Raw genomic sequence first — 26,686 nt, forward strand, 5'->3', positions numbered from 1 at the left:
CACAGTCAGGTGGTCAAGTCACCTACCCTAAAGATGGCACCTGTATCTTTATTGGAACTCTACTTGTCCCTTTCGAAGTCTAACCTTACCTGTCTCGTTTCTGTAAGTATAACTACCTGTCTATCATCAAGGCCGAGCTTAGTGACCTACAATCCACCATCATCAACTTGTTAGACCCCTCCCCTGATGGATCTGCTCTGATCAACAAACTTCGCCATGTCAACGTACCTACTGTCTGTTTACAGGCTAGAGTACATGAGGTGATGTTCCAGTACTTTGAGGACAAAGACATCCAGAAGGACAAATCGGGTGGGTGTAATTTTCTATTATGGATCCCATTAGCTTCTGCCAAAGCAGCAGCTACTCTTCCTGGGGTCCAGCAAAATTAAGGCAGTTTATACTATTTTAAAACATTACAATACATTCACAGATTTCACAACACACTATGTGCCCTCGGGCCCCTACTCCACAACTACCACATATCTACAGTATTAAATCCATGTGAATGTATAGTGTGTGTGTGTGTGTGTGTGTGTGTGTGTGTGTGTGTGTGTGTGTGTGTGTGTGTGTGTGTGTGTGTGTGTGTGTGTGTCTGTGCCAATGTTTGTGTTGCTTCACAGTCCCCTCTGTTCCATAAGGTGTTTTTTATCTGTTTTTTCAATCTAATTTTACTGCTTGCGTCAGTTACTTGATGTGGAATAGAGTTCCATGTAGTCATGGCTCTATGTAGTACTGTGTGTCTCCCATAGTCTGTTCTGGATTTGGGGACTGTGAAAAGACTTCTTGTGGCATGTGTTGTGGGGTATGCATGGGTGTCCGAGCTGTGTGCCAGTAGTTTAGACAGACAGCTCGGTGCATTCAAGATATTAATACCTCTCATAAATAAAAGTAGTGATGAAGTCAAACTCTCCCCCACTTTCAGCCAGGAGAGACTGACATGCATATTATTAATATTAGCTCTCTGTGTACATCCAAGGGCCAGCCGTGCTACCCTGTTCTGAGTCAATTGCAATTTTCCTAAGTCCTTTTTTTGTTGCACCTGACCTTGGGACTGAGCAGTAGTCAAGGTGCGACAAAACTAGGGCCAGTAGGACCTGCCTTGTTGATAGTATTCTTAAGAAGGCAGAGAATCACTTTATTATATAGACATCTTAGCTACTACTGTATCAATATGTTTTGACCATGACAGTTTACAATCTAGTGTTACTCCAAGCAGTTTAGTCATCTCAATTTGCTAAATTTTCATATTATTTATTACAAGATTTAGTTGACATTTAAGATTTAGTGAGTGTTTTGTTCCAAATATAATGCTTTTAGTATTAGAAATATTTAGGGCTAACGTATTCCTTGCCACCCACTCTGAAACTAACTGCAGCGCTTTGTTAATTGTTGCAGTCATTTCAGTCGCTGTAGTAGCTGACGTGTATAGTGTTTAGTCATCCGCGTACATAGAAACTCTTTACCTTTTACTCAAAGTGAGTGGCATGTTGTTAGTAAAAATTGAAAAAAGCAAGGGGCTTAAACGGCTACACTGTTATCTGTGTTATAATGTTTTATATTGATTGTATATACGTTTTTGCTCCTCGTGAAGTAGATGACCAGGGGTTTTTCTGTTTCTGATTCAATGTATCATTAGGTTTGATGCAGTGTGTGATCTGTGTTGCTGATAAAATCTTCAATGTCTTCCTCAAAATTATGTCTGAAAAGGTAGGTGTGCTCTTAACCTTTTCACATGTGAGTTCCAAATATCTCTAAGGGTCGTCCCAGCGTGAGTTTTTTATACGTGATGTCAAAATGCACTCACTATTCCAACGTGATTGTTACTCAACAGGACAGTTAATCCGCGCTGCCCTCAAACTAAGGCACTCTGACTGCTTTTATTTATAGGCTGTTTCATATTGTCAATTTCAAGTTGTATTTTCTAACAACAGTTTGAATTGAGGTGTGTTCCGCCTCCTCATTAATTCACATAGGCCATTTCACATTTGTGGACAATAATTTTTTGGGGGCATTACTGAGCCGGAAAAACTTCCCCAAGCACTTCGCCATTGTTTACGCAGATCAAGTATGCAGACATTTGCGTATCTCCAGTCAGAATAGAACCTGCATAAACCTTTTCACATTTTCCGGCTGGTGCCCGCATCACCTTCATTGTTGTTTTCATTACTACATGATAATAACTTTGGAGATGTGTGCGTTTCTACCAACGTAAATGCCTTATTACATTCTAATAGTTTCTGTATGTCATTTCTACTGTTGCTCACTGTATGTATTGAGCATAATATATTTGTGTGTACTCCTTATAACCGTGGACACGCAAGGTAACATTACTATCTTCATAACCTTTATGGTGTTATACTCAGTCGTGCTTATGTAGATACTCAGTATAACGACTGTTATACTCAGTCGTGCTACATTCTTCTATTAGCTCTGTAAAACAATGCTAATTGCGGCAGAGAAATATCAGTTGTGTTGTCTTTTGAACCTACCCTGGCCTTATGACCATGGTTTGTTTTCATTTGGCCTGTTTAGCATAGCTCTGTTCTGCCATTGACCCCCTTGTGGAGCTCAACAGTTACTGTTTTTTACTGTTATATAACTCATATTTGTGATTTTGTCAATGCAATTTATTATTTTGATAGCAGAGTTATGTCACGTCTTTGTAGTATTGTTTTATTGCTATATCCTTATATTGTATTCTAATTAATAATTCCTCTTTATTCTGTACTTTCAGAAACCACAAACAGTATTTGCCAAAATCATAACTGGAGCTGGACATCTTTCAAGCTGAAGATTGAGGCCAGATTTTGTATGCTAGCGTACACTCCTTAACAGTTTTACTGGATGAAAACACAGCAAGAAAAAACAGATGTAAGTCGTCTATTTTATTGAATTATTGGTGGTGGTTGAACAGAAACAAAAACTTGTTTGACTAGAGGAAAAAAACTGCAAGAAAAGACTGACAACTTATGAATATGCATAACCGATAATTCATATTCATGCAGTGATTGAACAACAACTGCATTTCCACCCCCTACATCTCAGCATAGTATCATGACAGAATACCGTTCAAGTCACCTGTCAAGTCAGTCATTAATTGCTGCAGATGTGCTCAATAATGCTTTATAAGGGTACAAGGCGAGACCCAAACACATACACAGGAGCCAGATGGTTGAGCTCCGATATTTATTATAACAAAAGGGGTAGGCAAAAGGCAGGTCGGGGACAGTCGAGAGTTCATAACCAGGTTAGAGTCCAAACAGTACCAGGCGATAGGCAGGCTCGAGGTCAGAACAGGCAGAGTGGTCAGGCAGGCGGGTTCGGCATCAGGACAGGCAAGGGTCAAAACCAGGAGGGCTAGGAAAAAGCAGAGACTGGGAAAATTAGGAGCTAGGAAAAACACTTGTTGACTTTGCAAAACAAGACGAACTGGCACAGAGAGACAGAAAACACAGGGATGAATACAGCGGGATAATAAGCGACACCTGGAGTGGTTTGGAGACAACCACAAGGACAGGTGAAACAGATCAGGGCGTGACAGCTTGAGCATATGGTACTCCTCAAAGCATGGTGAAACACATAGAGGTGTGTCACAAGCTAAACACATGTAGTTTGTCAACCTCCTCTGCTTACTTCTCCTGGTGCCAGACAGGCAGACTTTGCAGTGCCTCCGTGTGCGACTACCTTGAGCAGCAGTTTGAGGGACTTCGATGGGATAATACCGTGCAGTGAGGCGTAGGGGATTGTCCGCAGCAGGGCGACCCCCAATGGATGGGCACCGAGGGGTGTGGTGCTCCTCCAGCAGCTCTCTCATGAGGTTCTCTCTATACTTTTGGTAGGTAATTACTTTACCTATGAGGGAGTGGGGAGGATGAGGGAAGGGAGAGGATGATGAGGCAGTGGATAGGTGGGTGAGATATTGTCACTATAATTGCATAATGGAACTGTATGTGATGTGTGTGAACTGTACGTTCAATAAAATAAAATAAAAACCTTTTCTGTAATCATCTCACCTGTTAGTTGGCGATGAACTTATGCGGCCATCTAGGGCTGTGTTGATCAGATGGAAAAATATCGTCTTATGCCACTTGGCCGTTTTCTGAGTCATTTTCCACAAAGCTGTTTATCATGTCTGCTTTATCCACTGCCCCCATTTTGAGGTTATAGTCAAGCACACAGTCTGGTTTGATCTTTCTCTCTCCCGTCAGGTAATCCACCTTTCCTGTGGCCGACTTGGTTGCTGTATGGACAGTGGAGAGGACACGGACGTCTCGTTTGTCATGCCACTTTACTGCCAGTGGTTGACCGTTCTCCTTGAACTCCAGCCACCCCTCTGCTGCATCCGAATGCCGGCATCCCCTTTCTGTGCTGTTGGAGAGCAGATTCTGGAAGAGTGTGAGACTGCTGTACAAACTGTCTACATACAAAGTGTGTCCCTTGCTGAGATGAGGAGCCAGCATGGTCATCACCGTGGACCCGGACACCCCAAGCCCCTCATAATGTTGAATGTCAGTGGTGGACCCTGTATAGACTATAATGTCCTGGGCAAATCCTGTCTTCAAGTCACACATATCAAAGAACTTGACCCCAAACCTGTGCCTTTTGGAGAAAATATATTGACGGAACGCCAGCCTACCCTTCCATAACATCAGGGACTTTTCTTATTTTGTGTGACGGGTCATTTAGGTAGGCAGTAGCATTGTTGACGAAATGCAGGCATCGCAGCAGAAAAGATGGTGGCAAAGAAGGGTGTTGCAAACATAGGATCTGTGATCCAGTATTCTCTTAGGGAGTTCTTTACTATCCCCATGAGAAAGACTGTCACCAAGAAGGTATACATTTCACAAATTGTGGTTGTCCCCCCCACTCTTGGCTCTCTCTTCTCCTGTAGCTCCAAGGCATTTGCGATTGATCTCTGCTATGTCTCCCACCAGCTCCTCTGTCAGAAAGAACAGATGGAAATGGCAAGGGACTCCAGACTTGGACTCTCCAGACTTGGACTCATCAAAGCAAACAGCAGGGCCAGGAGGGATGAAATGGCTGGCAGCCTTCCAGCTACCACAGAACTCCTGTACTTCATCCACTGTCGGTATGCCTCCATCACCACCAGCATCTTCAAAGGGACCTGGGACTTCGTCAGTGGACAAGGGGTCATCAGATTCAGGGTTCTCAATGGCTACAAGGGTTGGGGGGCAGCTCCTCACTGTCACTGTCAGAATCTGATTCCTGACTTTCATGCTCAGACTCACTGTCAGAATTTATAAAAATCTCCATAATTTCCCCATTTGTGAAGGAGATTGCTAATGCTACAGCTTAGCCTACTAACTACATAAACAACAACACTGAATGGCTCAGAGTGGGAGTCAGAGGTTATGTGATTGACTGCCGGCACATCCCTAAACAGTGTTAAATGCCGACTGTTGCGTCAATCGAAACTGGACGTTCTAAATAAGCCCTCTAATCACACCGGTTTGAGTGTACGTTGTAGAATGATCACACCTGTTTGTTGCTCTGTGTGAAAAGGTTAATACCAAATGTTGCTTTGGTTTTTAATTATTTTACAGCCCGGGAAAATATGTGTTAACTGTAGTCATTTTTGACATAAAATAAATTGTTTAAGAATTGTGTATCAAAATGTAGTGTGTTGAGTTTTGTTTAGGAAAAGGATATGTTTGTTTATAGAAACCCCATTTTATTTAGGTTATTTTGCCACCTGCTGGCCAATTAATGTTTCACACTCTAGAACCGCGTAAGGGGTTACCTGGCAAGATGGCACCAGCTAGTAATTTACAGCAGGCAAACTAGCTGTTATAGATGTCACAAAGAGCTACAGTTTTCAACAGTGTCCTTTTATTTCATTTCCTTTCATTTACCGTTTTTTTGTTGATCTTTTTATACTTTTTAAAGTTAGCTTTTACCATCATTATCATTTGGAATCTGTTCAAATAACCTGGTAAACAATCAATGCTTTAATTATCTAACCTTGGAAATGTGTGACAAACTGGACTGCAATCAATAAATCTCAAGATGTTTATTGGAATATATGGGTTGGAACCTACCTGTATTTTGATGTTTAATATAATTGGTTAATTCAAACCTGTGGAACCGAAGTCATAACAAAAGTTGAAAACTATCTGATACGGTAATGGTGTCATTGAAAGTGAAATTAATTGCTTTGCTTGTATTGCCGTGAAGGAATGAGGACTGTGGAATTGGTTGATTGCGGAAGTGGTGAATTGTGGTGGAGTTGTGCATTCATTGTGATTCAGGTGGAGTGTCGAAAGTATTACTTACTGTGGATTTGATGTGAATTGATGATTGTGGACGTACACAATGTGGAGAAGATTGTCATTGTGTCACTGGCTTTGTGGCACTGTGCTTGCTCGTACCGTGGCCTTCCCATTGCATTGCAAGCGCTCTGCCGCGTTCCACTCTATTAAATATATATTTTTTTTTATTTAACCTTTATTTAACTAGGCAAGTCCGTTAAGAACACATTCTTACATGGACGAAGCCCGCATCTGTGAACCGAAACTGACGTCACATTATACATGTGACCGGGTGCCATTTGTGAAGTCCAAATGTTGCAAAGTGTTTTCATCTCAGATGAACATTGTTGTGTATGCAAACGTGGATTATTGAAAGTGAAACAATTGATGTGAAAGAAAAAAAATCTCTGAAAGAAGAGAGTCTTACAACTTATACTTTTATTTCACTACATTCCTAAAGAAAATAATGTACTTTGTACTACATACATTCTCGTTACATTTTGAATACTTAGCAGTACAGGAAAATGGTCCTATTCACTAACTTATCAAGAGAACATCCCTGGTAATCCCTATAGCCTCTGATCTGACAGATTCACTAAACATAAAAGCTTCATATGTAAATGACGTCTGAGTGTTGGAGTGTGCCCCTGGCTATCTGTAAATAAATAAAACAAAAAAATTGTGCTATATGGCTAACTTAATGTAAGTGATTTTCATTGTTAATTTTATTATGTATTGCTGTAATATCATTAATTTATGAGATTGTTTTCTGTGACACTGATACTAATTACTGATAGTAATCTCTTTTGTCAAAAGGTTGCTGTTCTTCACGGCAGTATATGCCCAGCAAGCGAGCAAAGTATGGCATCAAGATATGGGTGACCTGTGACGCACAATCCAGCTACGCTTGTAAGATGTAAGTCTACACAGGGAAGCCGACCAGTGGAGGCCCGGAGAAGAACCAGGGGATGCGGGTTGTGCTTGATGTGACAGATGGACTGAGGGGGCACAATGTCACGTGTGACAATTTCTTCACCTCTCATGACCTCAGCCAGCAGCTCCTGAAGAGGAAGGTCACCATGGTTGGCACAGTTTGAAAGAACAAGCCTGAGCTACCTCCTGCACTCCTCGCAACAAGGGGGAGAAAGGCTTTCTCATCCAATTTTGCCTTCACCCCGACCACCACTCTAGTTTCTTACCTCCCAAAGAGGAACAAGAATGTGGTCCTACTGAGAACACTGCACAAAACGGCTGAGATCAGTGATCATGAGGACAGGAAGACAGCCATCATCCTGGACTACAACCACAACAAAGGAGGTGTGGACAACCTGGACACGGTGATTGGAACTTACAGCTGCAGGAGGATGACTGCCCGCTGGCCCCTGATCATCTTCCATAACATCATTGATGTGTCCTAATACAATGCCTTTGTGATATGGAGCCCTACCTGGATGCCTGATAAGCGGAAAAAGAGGAGGGTGTTCCTGGAGCAGCTGGGAAAGGCACTTGTAACAACACACATTCAAAGAAGTGAGCGCCTCCCCCGCACAGCAGCCTCTGCAGCGCTTGTGAAAGCTGTTCAGGGGGCTGAATCTTGTCCTGATCCAACTGAGGCTGTAGCTGAGGCAGGCAAGAGGAGGAGATTCCAATTCTGCCCCCCAAAGAAGGACTGTAAAACAAATACTATGTGCTGCACATGTGAGAAATATATCTGCAAAGTCCATAAACAGCTTGAATACTGTCCTACATGTGCTAATTAAAGTTGCTTGATTTATGTTCTTCACATTTTTGTTTTGTATCTATTATATTATTTTATTCTTATTTATTGTTGTTGTTTATCCTGTTGAGGATGGGGGCGCTGTTGAGACTATTTATGCTAATTGGGTAATTTTTGAAACGGCTTCCCACAAAATCCTTGATCGTACAATATGCATATTATTATTATTATTGGATAGAAAACAGTCTATAGTTTCTATAGGAGTTGAAATTTTGTCTCTAAGTGGAACAGAGCCCATTCTACAGCAATTTCCCTGACATGGAGTCAGATTTCAGAAATGTTGGCCACTGTTCTGAAGTCAGTTAAAAGGGCACTGTTATTGCTATGACTATACGGACACTTCTTACGTCTTCCCCTGGATGCCTTTACGTGATGACGATTCCAATGGGGTCGATTGCGCGTTCACAGGCCCTATAAATTAAAAAACCCTGTAGCTAGCAAGTCTTTTCTTGGTGCGTAACGCGCGTGGAGGACACCGACCCGCTCCTGTTCCAAGCGTTAGTTTAGCCTGTTATATTTCTCCGGTCATCTTTTCACTCGTTATAGGAGTTAAAAACATCATAAGGTAGTTAATTTAAAGCGTTTTATAGCAATTTATATCCGTTTAGTGCGATTTTGGGACATTTATTTTTGAAACGATGTGAATAGCTGGGCACGCTTTTCAGTTCATCCCTAACGCAGTTGGCATTTCCACATGGCAAGAGGACAGCTTTCCACCAAAAGACGATTACTCCCAAGAAAGGATCCTTTGCCCAAGATACTGATGGAAGAACAGCTCAAAGTAGGACATTTTTATTATGATAAATCGTGTTTCTGTCGAAACATTTTAGTGGCTTAGGACGCCATGTTTTTTGACGTAGCTTCGCTTGGCGCAAACTGTATTGAAAAGTAAGGATAAATTAAAAAATGTAATTCCGCAATTGTATTAAGAATTAAATTGTCTATCAATCCCTGTCCACCCTATATTTTTTAGTCACGTTTATGAGTATTTATGTATAAGAGTAGATCACTGTCTAAGTGGCGCAAGGACATTTTCTGACCAGCTGAGCTACATTTCACATTGTCTAACCATGATTTTGGTGGCTAAATATAAACATTTTCGATCAAACTCTATATGGATTGTGTAATATGATGTTACAGGAGTGTCATCTGAAGAATTCTGAGAAGGTTAGTGAAAAAATTAATATATTTTTGGCGATGTTGACGTTATCGCCCACTTTGGCTAGAATCAATGCTGGGCTGCTATGTGCTATGTGCTATGCTAATATAACGATTTATTGTGTTTTCGCTGTAAGACACTTAGAAAATCTGAAATATTGTCTGTATTCACAGGATCTGTGTCTTTCGATTCGTGTATGCTGTGTATTTTTACGAAATGTTTGATGATTAGTAGTTAGGTAAACACGTTGCTCATTGTAATTATTCTAGTCCATTTGTGACGGTGGGTGCAATTGTAACCTATGCCATCTACCTGAAATATGCACTTTTTTCTAACAAAACCTATCCCATACCATAAATATGTTATCAGACTGTCATCTGATGAGTTTTTTTGTTGGTTAGGGGCTATAAATATCTTAGTTTAGCCGAATTGGTGATGGCTACTGGTGTTGGTGGACAAAGAAAAGATGGTGGATTATGCTAATGTGTTTTTAGGTAATAGATGTACATCTTTACATATTGTGTCTTCCCTGTAAAACATTTAAAAAATCGGACATGTTGACTGGATTCACAAGATCTGTGTCTTTCATTAGCTGTATTGGACTTTAATGTGTGAAAGTTAAATATTTTAAAAAAATATTTTTTTTGAATTTCGCGGCACTGGTTTTTCAGTGGGGGGGGGGGGGGTGTGCCGCTAGCGGCACGCTGATCCTAGACAGGTTAAACACCTTGTGGGTGGGGGCACTGGTTCAAAAAATGGGAGAAGACCAGTATATTTGTCACGCCCTGGCCTTAGAGAGCTTTTTTATTCTCTATTTTGGTTAGGTCAGGGTGTGACTATGGTGGGTACTCTAGTTTTTTGTATTTCTATGTTGGTCTGGTATGGTTCCCAATCAGAGGCAGCTGTCTATCATTGTCTCTGATTGGGGGATCATATTTAGGCAGCATTTTTCCACTTGTTGTGTGTGGGATCTTGATTTTGTATTGTTGCTTTTTAGCCCTACAAAGCTGTACGTTTAGTTTGTTACTCTTTCTTGTTTTGTGCCGGTTATCAATAATACAAATTATTAACCTACCACACGCTGCATTTTGGTCCGACCATCCTTCCAACAACGATCGTTACAATGTTGGAGTTGAATTTCTCATTGTACAGTATATAAGAACTGTCGTGTCTTTGACTATGCCAGATTAAATGCTATGACATGCTATTCTATAAAATAATTTCTCCGTAATTAATATTACCTGATTGAACTAATCATGTAAATATTAATTAACTAGAGAGGGACACCACGAAAGAATATTTATAGAGCTGTTATCTTCTGAATAAACTCTTAAAGATTTAGTAATATTTTATATCCATAGCAGTCACAGTAATCGTCTGTTTATTCAGTCTCATCTGAAAGTTGTAAATCCTTGATTATCTGCAAGAATCCTGGCTAACAAGTTGAATCAGCAATACAAAATTGGGTTTAATTATTTATTTACTAAATACCTAACTAATCACACAGAATCACACATATACAATTAAATCATAACTTGATCACAAGTTACGTCATACAGAAAAACGTCCCTAGGGGGCGGAATAGATATGACAGCTTGTTACACAAAGAAAAGGGGCGGGATTTTAGTGAAAGAGCGGGAGACTGGAACATAGGCGCGCTGTGCTATCGTAAATACAGTATCTTATGCATTCTAAATTACCGCCCATTCGAAAAGGAAAATGCAATAAATATTTACTCTGAGCTGCGCTTCAGTAGGTTGGTGGTAGATGGACCGTGTCGCCAACCCGAGTCCTCTGTCCTTTGAAGAATGTCTCTGGTGCCTTACTGGATACGTTGGAGTAACGTTGTGTGTAGTAGACGGGATACTCAAAATTCCTTCCTAACCTGCATTTAGCTGTTGCTAACTCAACGGCTAGGAGATATCACTTCTTTAGTGAATACGAGTTCAAAGTTCATACCATTCACAATCAGAGTCCATGCTGATGTTGGCTTAGTTCTGTAGTTATTATCTGAACCAATCTGACACCGGACCGTCATCCTAGTGTACCCGGAACAGGAAGTTATATTCTTGTCAATGGCTTTTATAGTGGAGGGAGAGGGGTGTGTCTGAAAAGTTTATAACCCATGCCTCTTCACAGGGGCGGGCCACTGTGATTAGAGGAACACTTATGAAAGTCCAGATCTCTCATTTGGAAGCTAAAATTACATTTCACCTCTTCACAAATAATGTCATATTCAAACATTTGAATTAAACAACAATTCCATGTGAATCCGATAACTCTGACGTTTAGACTTTCCACAGTAGAGTTTATGTCAGTTTATGTCATTCTATCTCTGACACATTGATGAGAATGTGTCAGAGGGCAACCAAACTGACATAATATACCTTAAGTACCACCGCATATGTTCAGTTGGTCGGATTACCAGAATATAGTTAATTTCCCCCACTTCTGATGTTACCCAGACACTCTATGTTAATCCATGGGTTTCCTAATGTCACACCAGTTATAGTAGGGAGAGAGAAAAAGGGGGCAAGAGGTATTTATGACTGTCATAAACCTACCCCCACTGCCAACGTAATGACAGAACATATCACTATGTGGCGAAAAATGTTCAAGACTGTTAATGTTTCCCTTGAATAAAGTGCATTCAAAATTACTTTCTGAAAAGTTTCTGCTATTTTCTTAGGCTACACAAGTACTATCTCTTGCTAAAAAAAAATATGTTCACACCTGTGCAGTACCTTTAGTAATAATAATAATAATAAACCTCTACTTTAGTAAAGAAAACAATTATGAGAGGTGTGTTGTAATAAAAACAAGTGGTGTCCACTGATTAAATGCAGTCTTTCTGCATTGTGAAGAGGAAAAACCCAGATATTCACAAAGTTTGTGATGAATGACTGTCACGGCCGTCAAAGGAAGTAGATGAAAGCGCAGCGTTGTGAGCGTACATATTCCTTTTTATTTAGAATGACGCCGACAAAAACAATAAATAATAAAAAAACAACCGTGAAGCTAAGGCTATAGTGCCAAGAAACAAAGACAACCTCCCACTTTGAAAGGAGGGAAAAGGACTACCTAAGTATGGTTCCCAATCAGAGACAATGATAGACAGCTGTCCCTGATTGAGAACCATACCCGGCCAAAACATAGAAATACAAAATCATAGAAAACAAAAACATAGAATGCCCACCCCAAATCCCAAACCTGACCAAACCAAATAGAGATATAAAAAGGCTCTCTACGGTCAGGGCGTGACAATGACAGGTTGTTGCGTCATGCAAAATAGATGTAAAATTCAATTACCTTCTCTGGGATATGTGGGACGCTAACGTCTCACTTGGCCAAAAGCCAGTAAAAATGCAGAGCCAAATTTAAATAAATCACTATAAAAATCAAACTTTCATCAAAACCCACATGAAAGATACCAAATTAAAGCTACACTTGTTGTGAATCCAGCCATCAGAATTCAAATAGGCTTTACGACGAAAACACACCAAACAATTATGTTAGGTCAGAGCCAAGTCACAGAAAAACACAGCCATTTTTCCAGCCAATGAGAGGAGTAACAAAAAGCAGAAATAGAGATAAAATTAATCAGTAACCTTTGTTGATCTTCATCAGATGACACTCATAGGACTTCATGTTACACAATACACGTATGTTTTGTTCGGTAAAGTTCATATTTATATCCCAAAATCTGAGTTTAGGCATGACGCTACTGTCTCACTTGGCAAAAAGCCAGAGAAAATGCAGAGCGCCAAATTCAAATAAATCACTATAAAAATCTAACTTTCATCAAATCACACATGAAAGATACCAAATTAAAGCTACACTTGTAGCTACACCAGCCAACATGTCAGAATTCAAATAGGCTTTTCGGCGAAAGCAAACAATGCTATTATCTGAGGATAGCAACAGAGTAAGGAGAGGAGAGAGAGGAGAGAGAAGCATTTTTCAACCCTGCAGGCGCGACACAAAACGCAGAAATACAAATATAATTCATGCCTTACGTTTGACGAGCTTCTGTGGTTGGCACTCCAATATGTCCCATAAACATCACAAATGGTCCTTTTGTTCGATTAATTCCGTCGATATATATCCAAAATGTCAATTTATTTGGCGCGTTTGATCAAGAAAAACACAGGTTCTAACTTGTGCAACGTGACTACAAAATATCTCAAACATTACCTCTAAACTTTGCCAAAACATTTCAAACTACTTTTGTAATACAACTTTAGGTATTGTTTTACGTAAATAATCGATAAAATTGAAGACGGGGTGATCTGTGTTCAATACAGGATTAAAACAAACTGTAGCTAGCTCTCTGGTCACACGTCTCTATTAAACAGTACACTTCAAGTGACCCTCGTTCAAGATGGCCGTACTTTTTCATTACACAAAGGAAAAAACCTCAACCAATTTCTAAAGACTGTTGACATCCAGTGGAAGCGGTAGGAACTGCAAGAAGGTCAATTAGAAATCTGGATTCCTAATGAAATTTCAATGAAAAGAGAGTGTCCTCGGGGTTTCGCCTGCTAAATAAGTTCTGTTATACTCACAGACATGATTGAAACAGTTTTAGAAACTTCAGAGTGTTTTCTATCCAAATCTAGTAATACCATGCATATCTTATCTTCTGGGGATGAGTAGAAGGAAGTTGAAATTGGGCACGCTATTTATCCAAAAGTGAAAATGCTGCCCCCTATCCCGAAGAAGTTAAAGTAAAACTGCAAAGAATTTAGCATAGAAATTAGCTTTATGTCCTGAATATAAAGCGGTATGTTTAAGGCAATTTCCAACACAACACATCACAGAGTACCACATCATATTTTCAAACGTTGTGGTGGCTGTATCATGTAATGGGTATGCTTGTCATCGGAAAGGACTAGTGAGTTTTTTAGGATAAGACGAAATGGAATTGAGCTAAGCACAGGCAAAATCCTAGAGGAAAAAGACACTGGGTGTGACACCTACTAACGCTCCATTCTTCTGGCACCGAGGCAGAGCCTGAGGCAGAGCCTGAACCCATGGAGGTAGGGGTCACACATCTCTCCGTGGCAGAGCGGTGTCGCCGGAGACAGCTTGGGCTCTATCCTTATTGAGGCTGGACACCAGCTTCAGTTGTCCTACCCTTCAGTGTCCTACCCTGGGGTCCACTAGAACAGAGTAACAGGGTAGGCATGGTATTCCATTGTCATCGTTTTCCGCCAAACCCTTTCTGGTTCCCATTTCACCGGCTGGTTGTCCCTCAAGTGTTGTCTCTAGTGGACTAGTGGACTTTGGTGCCGCAAGCGTCCCACATATCCCAGAGAAGTTAATGCTTTATTGCAAACAGTATTTGTATTTGTATTCTGTATTTGTCGCACCCTAATCTGTTTCACCTGTCTTTGTGATTGTCTCTACCCCCTCCATGTGTCGCCCATCTTCCCCATTATCCCCTGTGTATTTATGCCTGTGTTCTCTGTTCGTCTGTTGCCAGTTCGTTTTATTTCGTCAGGCCTACCAGCGGTTATCCCTCTGCACCTGTCTCTCAATTGCTCCTGTTTCCTAGTTTTCCCGGTGTTGACCATTTTGTCTGCCCTGACCCTGCCTGCCGTCCTGTACCTTTGCCCCACCTTTCTGGATTACTGACCTTTGCCTGACCTGACCCTGAGCCTGCCTCACGTCCTGTACTGTTGCCCCACCTATCTGGATTACTGATCTCTGCCTGCCCCTGTTTGATTAATTAACTGTTGTTACTTCGACGTCGTCTGAATCTTCTTTGCGGGGCATTGGAAAACCTCCCTGGTCTTTGTGGTTGAATCTGTTTGAAATTCACTGTTCGACTGAGGGGACATACAGTTAATTGTATGTGTGGGGTACAGAGATGAGGTAGTCATTCAACAATTATGTTAAACACTATTATTGCACAAACATGAGTCCATAAAACTTATTACGTGACTTGTCAAGCACATTTTTACACCTGAACATATTTAGGCTTGCCATGACAAGGGGGTTGATTACTTATAGACTCAAGACATTTCAGATTTGAATATTAAATTCAATTTTAAAGATTTCAAAAAACATAATTTCACTTTGCCATTATGGGGCATTGTGTGTAGGCCAGTGACACAAAATCGAAATGTAATCCATTTTTAAGACAACTGTAAGACAAACAAAATGTGAAAAAGGTCAAGGGGTGTGAATTCTTCTGAAGGCATTGTATTTATATCTATGATGCATTTTCTGTCCCCTTTTCGATGTTCATTCCTTTTGTATGTGAATGTCTAGGATATGAAATCAAATAAAGATCTATTCAATTAAATAACTGTTTGTCATAATTTTTTATATTGTGTAATTAATTTTGCTTGCAGTATGGTTTTGTTAATTTGGTGGGTCAAAACAGAATTTAAAAACTGCCAAGATGAAACATGAGATGAATTCACGTTTTCACCAGCAGGGAGCAGCACACATCACAACATACTGTATCACCATTCTCAGAGAGAGACCCTGTGGTCTCAGGCACACAAACACTAAAAGAAAGCATGCTGAAGCAGCAATAAAATAAATTAATAAACGCTTTTTAAAATAAAAATGGTCTGTTGATATGTGAGACTATAGTGGTGCTGCAAAATAATATCAGAATGATTCTTCAAACATTAGCTGGATTTAGTAGGTCATGACTTAGAGAGTTAAAAGGAGGGGGGAAAGCCATGAAGTTACACCTGTTAAACCTAACAAGAAACCAGACAGAAAACAATGCTCTCTCACTCTCGCACTCTCTCTCTCTCTCTCTCTGTGTTTTTCAAGTAGCCTACAAATGTCTGGTGGATGTGAATGGCGGCTTACCTGTGCTTACATGTTTCTGCTGGTCTATGTAAAAAAAAAATGAGCAGGCACTGTATCTGAGTTGCACTGGTGAAGGCCTAGGTCTTGCAAAACAGGTTTGGTAAAAGTAGCTTTCTCCACAGTGATATGATTTCATTATGAAATTCTAATTGAATTTTAATTAACTGAAAGATGAGGATGAAGAAGGTGACTGAATTTAGAACAATAGTCTAAGAATTGCTATTCCTCTTTCCTGCACACGCACCCAGAAAAATACACTTATTTTTCTGTTACTTCTCGTTAGTATTACTTAAAACCTCTTAAGTGTAGGGGGCAGTATTTTCGTTTTTGGCTAAAAAACGTACCCATTTGAAACTGCCTATTTCTCAGCCCCCAAAACTAGAATATGTATATAATTGTCGGATTAGAATAGAAAACACTCTAAAGTTCCCAAAACGGTCAAAATTTTGTCTGTGAGTTTAACAGAACTGATATTGCAGGCTAAAACCTGAGGAAAATCCAATCAGGAAGTGCCTCTGTTTTTGAAACCTCTCTGTTCTTATGCAATCCTATCACCCATTTAAAGGGATATCAACCAGATTCCTTTTCTATGGCTTCCCTAAGGTGTCAACAGCCTTTAGACATAGTTTCAGGGTTTTATTTTGAAAAATGTGCGAGAACGATCACATTGCGTAAGTGGATAGGTGGGGGCTCTCAGAGTGAGTTGTGCGCAACAGAGAAAGGTGGCCATTGTTACTCCCGGTCCTATTGAAAAACCAACACTCCCGGTTGATATATTATCGAATAGATATTTGAAAAACAACCTGAGGATTGATTATAAAAAACGTTTGACATGTCTCTGTGGACATTGTGGATATTATCTGGAATTTTTGTCTGCGTTGTCGTGACCGCTTGTTCCTGTGGATTTCTAAGCATAATGCGCCAAACGAACGGAGGTATTTGAATATAAAAATATCTTTATGGAACAAAAGGAACATTTGTTGTCTAACTGGGAGTCTCGTGAGTGAAAACATCCGAAGATCATCAAAGGTAAACGATTAATTTGATTGCTTGTCTGATTTTTGTGACCAAGTTACCTGATGCTAAGTGTACTTAATGTTTTGTCGAGCGATCGATAAACCTACACAAACGCTTGTATTGCTTTCGTTGGAAAGCATAATTTCTAAATCTGAGACGACAGGTGGAATAACAAAAGGCTAAGCTGTGTTTTGCAATATTGCACTTGTGATTTCATGAATATGAATATTTTCTAGTAATATTATTTGACTGTGGCGCAATGCTATTCAGCGTTGCTGATGACAATTATCCCGGATCCGGGATGGGTGGTTCAGAAAGGTTAAAAAACTGTTGTTACACTAAGGTTTTTATTCTAAGAGAAACTTACACTTCAATTAGAGTGTGGAAATGTTAGGATAATTTTGCTCTTACTGGAGTACTGTAGCCTACTCCCGACCTGTCACATTGTACAGCGCCCATCCTAGAGATGAATGTACTTTGGTGCGAAAAGAGCAAATCAATGCCAGAATAAGAGCAAAGGACCTTGTGAAGATGCTGGAGGAAACAGGTACAAAAGTATCTATATCCACAGTAAAACGAGTCCTAAATCGACATAGCCTGAAAGGCCGCTCAGCAAGGAAGAAGCCACTGCTCCAAAACCGCCATTAAAAAGCCAGAGTACAGTTTGCAACTGCACATGGGGACAAAGATCGTACTTTTTGGATAAATGTCCTCTGGTCTGATGAAACAGAAATAGAACTGTTTTGCCATAATGACCATCATTATGTTTGGAGGAAAAAGGGGGGGCTTGCAAGCCGAAGAACACCATCCCAACCATGAAACACGGGGGTGTCAGCATCATGTTGTGGGGGTGCTTTGCTGCAGGAGGGACTGGTGCACATCACAAACTAGATGGCATCACGAGGAAAGAAAAATGTGTGGATATATTGATGCAACGTCTCAAGACATCAGTCAGGAAGTTAAAGCTGGGTTGCAAATGAGTCTTCCAAATGGACAATGACAGCAAGCATATTTCCAAAATTGTGGAAAAATGGCTTAAGGACAACAAAGTCAAGGTATTAGAGTGGCCATCACAAAGTCCTGACCTCAATCCCAAAGAAAATGTGTGGGCAGAACTGAAAAAGTGTGTGCGAGGCCTACAAACCTGACTCAGTTACACCAGCTCTGTCAGGAGGAATGGGCCAAAATTCACCCAACTTATTGTGGGAAGTTTGTGGAAGGCTACTCGAAACGTTTGACCCAAGTTAAACAATTTATAGGCAATGCTACCAAATACTAATTGAGTGTATGTAAACTTCTGACCCACTGGGAATGTGATGAAAGAAATGCAAGCTGAAGTAAATCATTCTCTCTACTATTATTCTGACATTTCACATTCTTAAAATAAAGTGGTGATCCTAACTGACCTAAGACAGGGAATTTTTACTAGGAATACATTTCAGAAACTGTGAAAAATTGAGTTTAAATGTATTTGGCTAAGGGATATGTAAACTTCCGACTTCAACTGTATATAAAAGCCCCTTAGATATTCTCACAGATCAGATTTGCCCTAACAAAAAATTCCCTTTAGATATTGATTTAGAATACTCTAATACTCTAAATGTAATTATTGGCAGAGAGCCACTTCATTGAAAAACATATTTTTTGATACACTGTAGGCCTACCGTAGGCGACATGAGTCTCACTTCTGTTGAGTAGTGTGCTGTTAAAGTGGTGTAGGTCTTATTCATTTAAAAAGCATTTTGAAGTTAGAAGCAATAGGATTTGAAGGCATAGCCTACCCACGTATGGTCAACTATTTCAGCATCATTTCACACCGCTCACAGACAAGCATGGGGACTGGTCTTGATAAATCAATGAGATTTTTGTTTTTCACCGAATCTCTGTTTGAGTGTTGGTTAGACTACAATTACGGTGTTGAAATGTTATGCTCTTAGTACTGTAGCCTAATCCCGACGTCACGCTGTACAGCGTCATATCTTCCCCTGAGGGTTTCGTTTTAGTTTTTTCTTGGAATAGAAACACCATAATATTAATCAAATTAATTAAGTAACATTTCTTAAAATCAATCCCATATGTTCTTACAATTTAAAACATTTTTTTTAGTACAGCCAATATTGAAGACTATCAAATGCTTCTCAACGATACCCTCTGGTTGTCAAACTAGCAATAACTAGCATTAATGGCAACAGTGGCTGACAATTAAATAAAGTGCCATAGAATTCTGCGGCAGCCCGCAAGGTGTGTTGCAGTATGACACAACTTTTACAGGAAGAACCACTGTACTCCTGTCATGCTCATCACATCCTTCTTCCATATCACCCCATCCCTCTCTATACCTCCATCTTCACAGTAGCCTACCAATAGGACTAGGCCTACCTTCCACAGTTTTACCATCTAAATCCTGCCAATAGAAACTGTGCCATAAGGGCACAGAGTATGTTAGAGGAAAAACAAAAAGAAATGGAGGAATTTATTCAAGAAAGATTAAGTGTAACATATTATAAAAACACATATTTTTCGGAACATTTTCACAAATGACGGAGACAATCATGATTCAACAAAAAGTATTTTGAAAGAGGAAGCAAAGTACTTTAAGCATATAATTCTGTTTCAGTCTCCTCCATCTCCACTAACAGAAGTTCATTGTAATATTTTTTTTGTATTATTATTGTAAAATTAACAGCTGTACAGAAAGACTCATGTGAAGGCCAAATTACATAGGAGGAGCTGGGCTGGATGGTATACCAGTTGAGGTATACCAAACCTTTTTGATGTACTCAGAGGACCGTTTTTTTGCATGTTTTAACCACACCTTTAAAATATTAGATTATCAGATACTCAACAAGAAGGTCTGATTTCATTATTACTGAAACAGGAACCACGTGGTAAATATCAATATAATTCACACTCAGATTTCTTCAAACAGAAGCATTATTTGAATCAATTTCTCAGAAGTGCTTCTCTTTGGGGTAGTCTTAATTGTGTATCTTGGAGGTCATTTTTCTTAGCTCTCTGCTTTTACCTCAGTATTTCTTGATTTGCATGATGCTGCTGCTGAAATCTAACTTGGTGCATCTGGTGGTAGGCAAACTACTGTTATTAAGCTAGCCGGCTAGCATGCCTGCTTTGAGTCTGATGGTGGGTGAATCAACATTAGCTTGCGACTAGCTAGCTAATTTAGCTAGCCTGTCCTGACTCGTACAATAAACCAACCAATTTAACAATATTGAATGAATTACTATGATTTCCCCCGGGACATGTAAGGAAGAATAGCCAGCCAGGCATGAAATGAAGCCAGGATGTACAATATTTCTTCATACGGAAGAAAAGAAAAGGTACAGAGGCAGGCAGAGCCAACCACAACCAGCAGTGAAAGTGAAGCCTGTCAGACAAATGCACTGTTTCACATGGACTTATAGAGCCCAGAAAACATTACAGAAAAAAAATATTCAATCATTCAACCTAATTCTCGCCACTACATTGGCATATCTGAATTTCTTTAACAATTAAACACCACACTCCACACACAACCTGTCCTTCAGTTTTTAGTTTCAGCATACAATATTAAGTTAGTATAGCAAAAGATGACACTGATTTTAACCTATAAGTCCAGCTATTAAGTCCCATCTGCACATCAGGGTATGTCAACTACTTCATGCCTTTTCTCATTTCTGTTGTTTCCACCTCAACATTTCCAATCAATTGCCATTATTTTCCCATTCATGTGACTTGCTTCAAATGACTAACCTGTAGATGTCTTAATTTCCATTTGTCAAGTTCTGCCAGTTTCCATTTACTCTCCCATTTGATATTATCTAATTGGAATGGGCAACTGATTTGCTATTATACAGAGCAAATGCCACACTGTCGTGTATCATTCAACAATGCAAAACACATTACTAAAAGACAAAGCAGAAGATGTGACACGGCTCCCCAGTCGCCTAAGTACTTCTCTTGACTTCAACACAAAATATTGCACAAAGGAGTCACAATGAGACAGAGTCAGTTTAACTTCTCTCAGCTATGGATCCCTTTTACGGGATCACTTTCCTACACAACCGCTAGAATTGCAGGGCGCCAAATGCAAAAATATTACTAAAAATATTTATAATCATGCAATCAGAAGTGAAATATACCAAAACATAGCTTAGCTTGTTGTTAATCCACATATCGTGTCAGATTTTGAAAATATACTTTACAGCGAAAGAAATCCAAGCTTTTGTGAGTGTAGCTACAACAAGCTAGCCTTATATTAGCTTGGTTAGCTTGGTCACGAAAGTCAGAAAAGCAATGAAATTAATCGCTTATATTTGATAATCTTTGGATGTTTCCACTCACGAGATTCCCAGTTGCACAACAAATGTTATTTTTGTTTGATAAATATTACTTTTATCACAAAAAAAGGCCATTTGGGTTGTGCGTTATGCTGAGAAAACTACAGCCTCGTTCCAGTCCTGAAAGGAAGATGGAAATTTCCAAACGTATCAGATTAAAAAATATTACTAAAAATATTTATTATCATGCAATCACAAGTGAAATATACCAAAACACAGCTTAGCTTGTTGTTAATCCACCTATCGTGTCAGATTTTGAAAATATACTTTACAGCGAAAGAAATCCAAGATTTTGTGAGTGTAGCTTTCAATGCTACAACAAGCTAGCCTTATATTAGCTTGGTTAGCTTGGTCACGAAAGTCAGAAAAGCATTGAAATTAATCGCTTACCTTTGATAATCTTGAGATGTTTCCCAGTTACACAATCTTGAGACTCCCAGTTACACAACAAATGTTATTTTTCTTCGATAAATATTACTTTTAGCACCAAAAGCGCCATTTGTGTTGCGCATTATGCTCAGAAAATCAAAGCTGTGTTCCGTTCGACGAACTCCAAAAAGTATCCGTAACGGTCGTAGAAACATGTCAAGTGTTTTTTATAATCAATCCTCAGGTTGTTTTTAACAAACATAATCGATAATATTTCAACCGGACCATTACCTATTCAATAAGAGACAAACGGAAAATGGGGTGCTCCTCTCGCGCTCGCAGGAACTATTCGGAGGACACTTGACTAGTTTTGAAAAAACGTGTTCATTTTTCAAAATAAAAGCCTGAAACTATGTCTAAAGCCTAATCACAGCCTGAGGAAGCCATTGGAAAAGGAATCTGGTTGATACCACAGATTAGACGGGCCAGGAAACACAGTTTTTCTTTTTAAAAATCACTTCCGGGTTACATCTTCTCAGGGTTTTGCTTGTAGAATAAGTATTGTTATACTCACAGACAATATTTTGACAGTTTTGGAAACTTTGGAGTGTTCCTATCCTAGTCTGTAAATTATATGCATATTCTACGATCTGGGCCAGAGAAAAAATTCTGGCCCCTAGCGCTAAGAGGTTTTAACAAGGATGGGGCCATGCATGAAGGCTTCCTAGACTTCCAACAAGCCACCCATTTACATCCTCTGCCTGGAAAAATATGGCCTAAATTCCAGATCCAATCTTGTTTACACCAAAAGTGTCTAGATGCTCAAAAAGATATGTACAGAGGAAAGTCCAGGGAGATTCAGTACTCAGCGATACCAGATGGACATGTAGGCGCATTGCTTGTAGGAATCTAATGGATAGATTACCTGCTGTATTGCGTGTCATACATGAGATAGACAAAAAAAACATTGGGGACAGATCTGTAAACGTTTGAGGTATACTTTCTCAAATGGACCTCACTTACTAGTCTTCTAACTACCTATAGAAACACCTTTGGAGATGCAAAGCTGCTCTCTGATCTGCTCCAGTCATCTTGACTTAGCTATGGCAGTATATTTAGGGCACATTGCAGTACTACATAAGTTCTGCATTTGTTGATGAGCTGTGGGAAGAGATTCTAGACACAGTCAGTGCAATGTTGCTGTTGAAAAAGCTGAGAATTGGTCACGAAAACTCAGTGGGGAAATTGTAAAATCCACAGTGGGCCAGTGTATGTGTAACGATGGGGACAACGATACCTTCAGGACCAAGATCTTGAACCATATCCTAGACACAATAGTGGATGATTTGTGGAGGTGTTTCCAGACCAAATTGTGAAATTGTGAAGGGGATTTAATTACTTTCCCCAAAAAGCAAGACGTTATTGTTCTTTCGCTTTTCTGAGATCTATGACTGTGATATTGAAAACCTCAGTCATGAGCTGCATCAGACAAGAAGAATACTGGAGAGGGAAGTCTAGAGTGGATTGTAGCTGTCAAGTGTGTTGGAACTTACAGTGTACCTTACAAAGTGGTCTATAATGAACTTTACTGCCTGTGCAGGGTAGCAGTAGCTCTTCCTGTGAGCAGTGCTGCATGTTAGCGTACTTATAGTCTATGGCCCAAATTCTTTCATAAAGTTTAGGCCATCATTGGATTACAAACTGCATCTTTAAATCAGCTGAATCTGCCTGTTTTTGTGCTGGGTAGCAAAAAGTTTGATGAACTTGTTAATGTCAGATGCCTCGGCTCTTCTAGCCTCAATGCTGAGAACACCCAGTTTACTCAGTCATCTTCCATAGTTGTGCGAAGATGGGTCTTAATGAGTTTGAGAGCGAAGAAACATTTTATCCTTCAAACTCCCTAGTCTGAATACCAACTACCTGTCCTGTTATTCTCCATTCAGAAATGGAGCTTACTTCCTCAGAGTTATGGCTGCATACTCTTGGTTCCTTTTGAAAACACATTTGGTTAACTTCCTGTTAGTAGTCTAATGAATCATGTACAGTTACATATTCATATTCAGCCATAAAAAATTCTTGACAGCTTTCTTTCAACATGGGTAAACACAATCTGGACAGACCAAATACAAACACCTACTCACTGTGTATGTGTGTGTGTTTATATCTCCGTGTGCTATCAGAGATTGGGATGATACCAATTTTTTATTGTAAGTGTTCACCCCCCTTGGATTTTGTCACATTTTATTGCATTACAACGTGGGATTAAAATGGATTTAATTCCATGTTATTTTTTGGATTAATTACAAATAACACACTAATATACTTTAATTAGTATTCAACCCCTTGAGTCAATACATGTTTAAAACCCCTTCGGCAGCGATTGCAGCTGTGAGTCTTCTTTGGTAAGTCTCTAAGAGCTTTGCACACCTGGATTGGGCAATAATGGACCAATATTCTTTTCAAAATTCTTCAAGCTGCTTCAAGGTGTTGGAGATAATGGCTAGACAGCAATTTTCAAGTTTTGCCATATTCAATGATTGATTCGTTATTGTTACCCATCTACCAATCACCACCCTTCTTTATTAGACTTTTGCAAAGCTCCCTGGTCTTTGTAGTTGAATCTGTGCTTGAAATTCAATACTTGACTGAGGAACAGATGTCGCATGTATGTTATTTCACAGAGTAAGTCCATGTAACTTATTATGTGATTTGTTACCCCCAATTGTACTCTTGAACTAATTTAGGCTTGCCTAGACAAAGGGGCCGTATAGTTATGCAACAACTACGTATATTTCATTTATAAAATTTTTATTAATTAGTAAAAATGTGTATAAATTTATTTTCACTTTGACATTATGACCAAAAGAACTTGAGAAAAAATTACAATTAAATCTATTTCAATACCACCTTGTAATGCAACAAAATGGGAAAACATGTTTTTTGGCACACGGATGGTTTAAAAGAGAGCACTCATGTTTTTCTCTGAACTTGAGCCTGGCCTCCCACAATTAAACTGTGAGGAAAGTTTTATTTACGTAATTTTAATGCCTAAACAAAGCAGTTTTATTTTTATGTTATTTAAATATATACAGTGCATTCGGAAAGTATTCAGACCCCTTGACTTTTCCCACATTTTGTTACGTTACAGTCTTATCCGAAAATGTATTATTCTTTTTTGGGTTGAAAGGTACACACCTGTGTCAGAGAAAAAAACAAGTCATGAGGTCGAAGGAATTGTCCATAGAGATCTGAGACAGGATTGTCACAGATCTGGGGAAGGGTACCAACACATTTCTGCAGCATTGAAGTTTCCCAAGAACAAAGTGGCCTCCATCATTTTCAAATGGAAGAAGGAACTACCAAGACTCTACCTAGAGCTGGCCGGCCTGACAAACGACGATGGTCGCTCTGACAGAGCTCTACAGTTCCTCTGTGGAGATGGGAGAACCTTCCAGAAGGACAACTATCTCTGCAGTACTCCGCCAATCAGGCCTCTATGATAGAATGGCCAGACAGAAGCAACTCCTGAGTAAAAGCACATGACAGCCCACTTGAAGTTTGCCAAAAGGCACCTAAAAACTCAGACCATGAGAAACAAGATTATCTGGTCTGATGAAGCCAAGATTGAATTCTTTGACCTTAATGGAATGTCAAGTGTCACGTCTGGAGGACACCTGTCACCATCCCTATGGTGAAGCATGGTGGTGGCAGCATCAGGCTGTAGGGATGTTTTTCAGAGGCAGGGACTGGGGGACTAGTCAGGATTGAGGGAAAGATGAACGGAGAAAAGTACAGAGAGATCCTTGATGAAAACCTTCTCCAGAGCACTCAGGACTTCAGACTAGGGCGACGGTTCACCTTCCAACAGGACAACGACCATAAGCACACAGCCAATTCAACGCAGGAGTGGCTTCAGGACAGGTCTCTGAATGTCCTTGAGTGGCCCAGCCAGAGCCCAGACTTGAACCCGATCGGACATCTCTGGAGAGACCTGAAAATAGCTGTGCAGCGACGTTCGCCATCCAACCTGACAGTTCTTGACAGGATCTGTAGAGAAGAATGTTAGAAACTCCCCAAATACAGGTGTGCCAAGCTTGTAACGTCATACTTAAGAAGACTCGAGGCTGTAATCACTGTCAAAGGTGCTTCAACAAAGTACTGAGTAAACTGTCTAAATACCTATGTAAATTATTTCAGTTTTTTTTTCTTTTTTTTTTCTTCTAAAGACCAGTTTTTGCATTGTCATTGTACAGTATGTGTTGTGTGTAGATTGATGAGAAAAAAAACAATTTAATCAATGTTTGAAAAAGGATGTAATGTAACAAAATGTAGAAAAGTGTTCTGAATACCTTCCGAATGCACTGTAATTTGTTTCATAATTAGGTTAACCTGTCTAGGATCAGCGTGGCGCTAGCGGCACACCCCCCCCCCCCCCACTGAAAAACCAGTGCCGCGAAATTCAAAAAAAATATTTTTTTAAAATATTTAACTTTCACACATTAAAGTCCAATACAGCTAATGAAAGACACAGATCTTATGAATCCAGTCAACATTTCCGATTTTTAAAATGTTTTACAGGGAAGACACAATATGTAAAGATGTACATCTATTACCTAAAAACACATTAGCATAATCCACCATCTTTTATTTGTCCACCAACACCAGTAGCCATCACCAATTCGGCTAAACTAAGATATTTATAGCCCCTAACCAACAAAAAAACTCATTAGATGACAGTCTGATAACATATTTATGGTATGGGATAGGTTTTGTTAGAAAAAAGTGCATATTTCAGGTATATGGCATAGTTTACAATTGCACCCACCATCACAAATGGACTAGAATAATTACAATGAGCAACGTGTTTACCTAACTACTAATCATCAAACATTTCGTAAAAATACACAGCATACACGAATCGAAA

At 39.7% G+C, this 26,686-nt stretch overlaps 1 protein-coding gene and 1 long non-coding RNA gene across 3 annotated transcripts in view; one reads left to right on the top strand and one right to left on the bottom strand.

The window, feature by feature from the left end:
- Nucleotides 1–26,686, bottom strand: part of LOC129853989 (heparin cofactor 2-like) — a 64,075-nt gene that overhangs the window by 7,322 nt on the left and 30,067 nt on the right. The gene's annotated exons all lie outside the window — the stretch shown is intronic.
- Nucleotides 33–6,046, top strand: LOC129853990 (uncharacterized). 2 transcript variants are annotated; one of them, XR_008759213.1, is made up of 5 exons: nt 33–309; nt 1,637–1,707; nt 2,735–2,871; nt 3,649–3,835; nt 4,209–6,046. It is a non-coding gene; the product is annotated as an uncharacterized LOC129853990 (long non-coding RNA). The 2 variants fall into 2 exon arrangements; XR_008759212.1 differs by having other exon boundaries at nt 3,653–3,835.

Source organism: Salvelinus fontinalis, chromosome 4 (assembly GCF_029448725.1).
Source record: "Salvelinus fontinalis isolate EN_2023a chromosome 4, ASM2944872v1, whole genome shotgun sequence".
NCBI lineage: Eukaryota > Metazoa > Chordata > Actinopteri > Salmoniformes > Salmonidae > Salvelinus > Salvelinus fontinalis.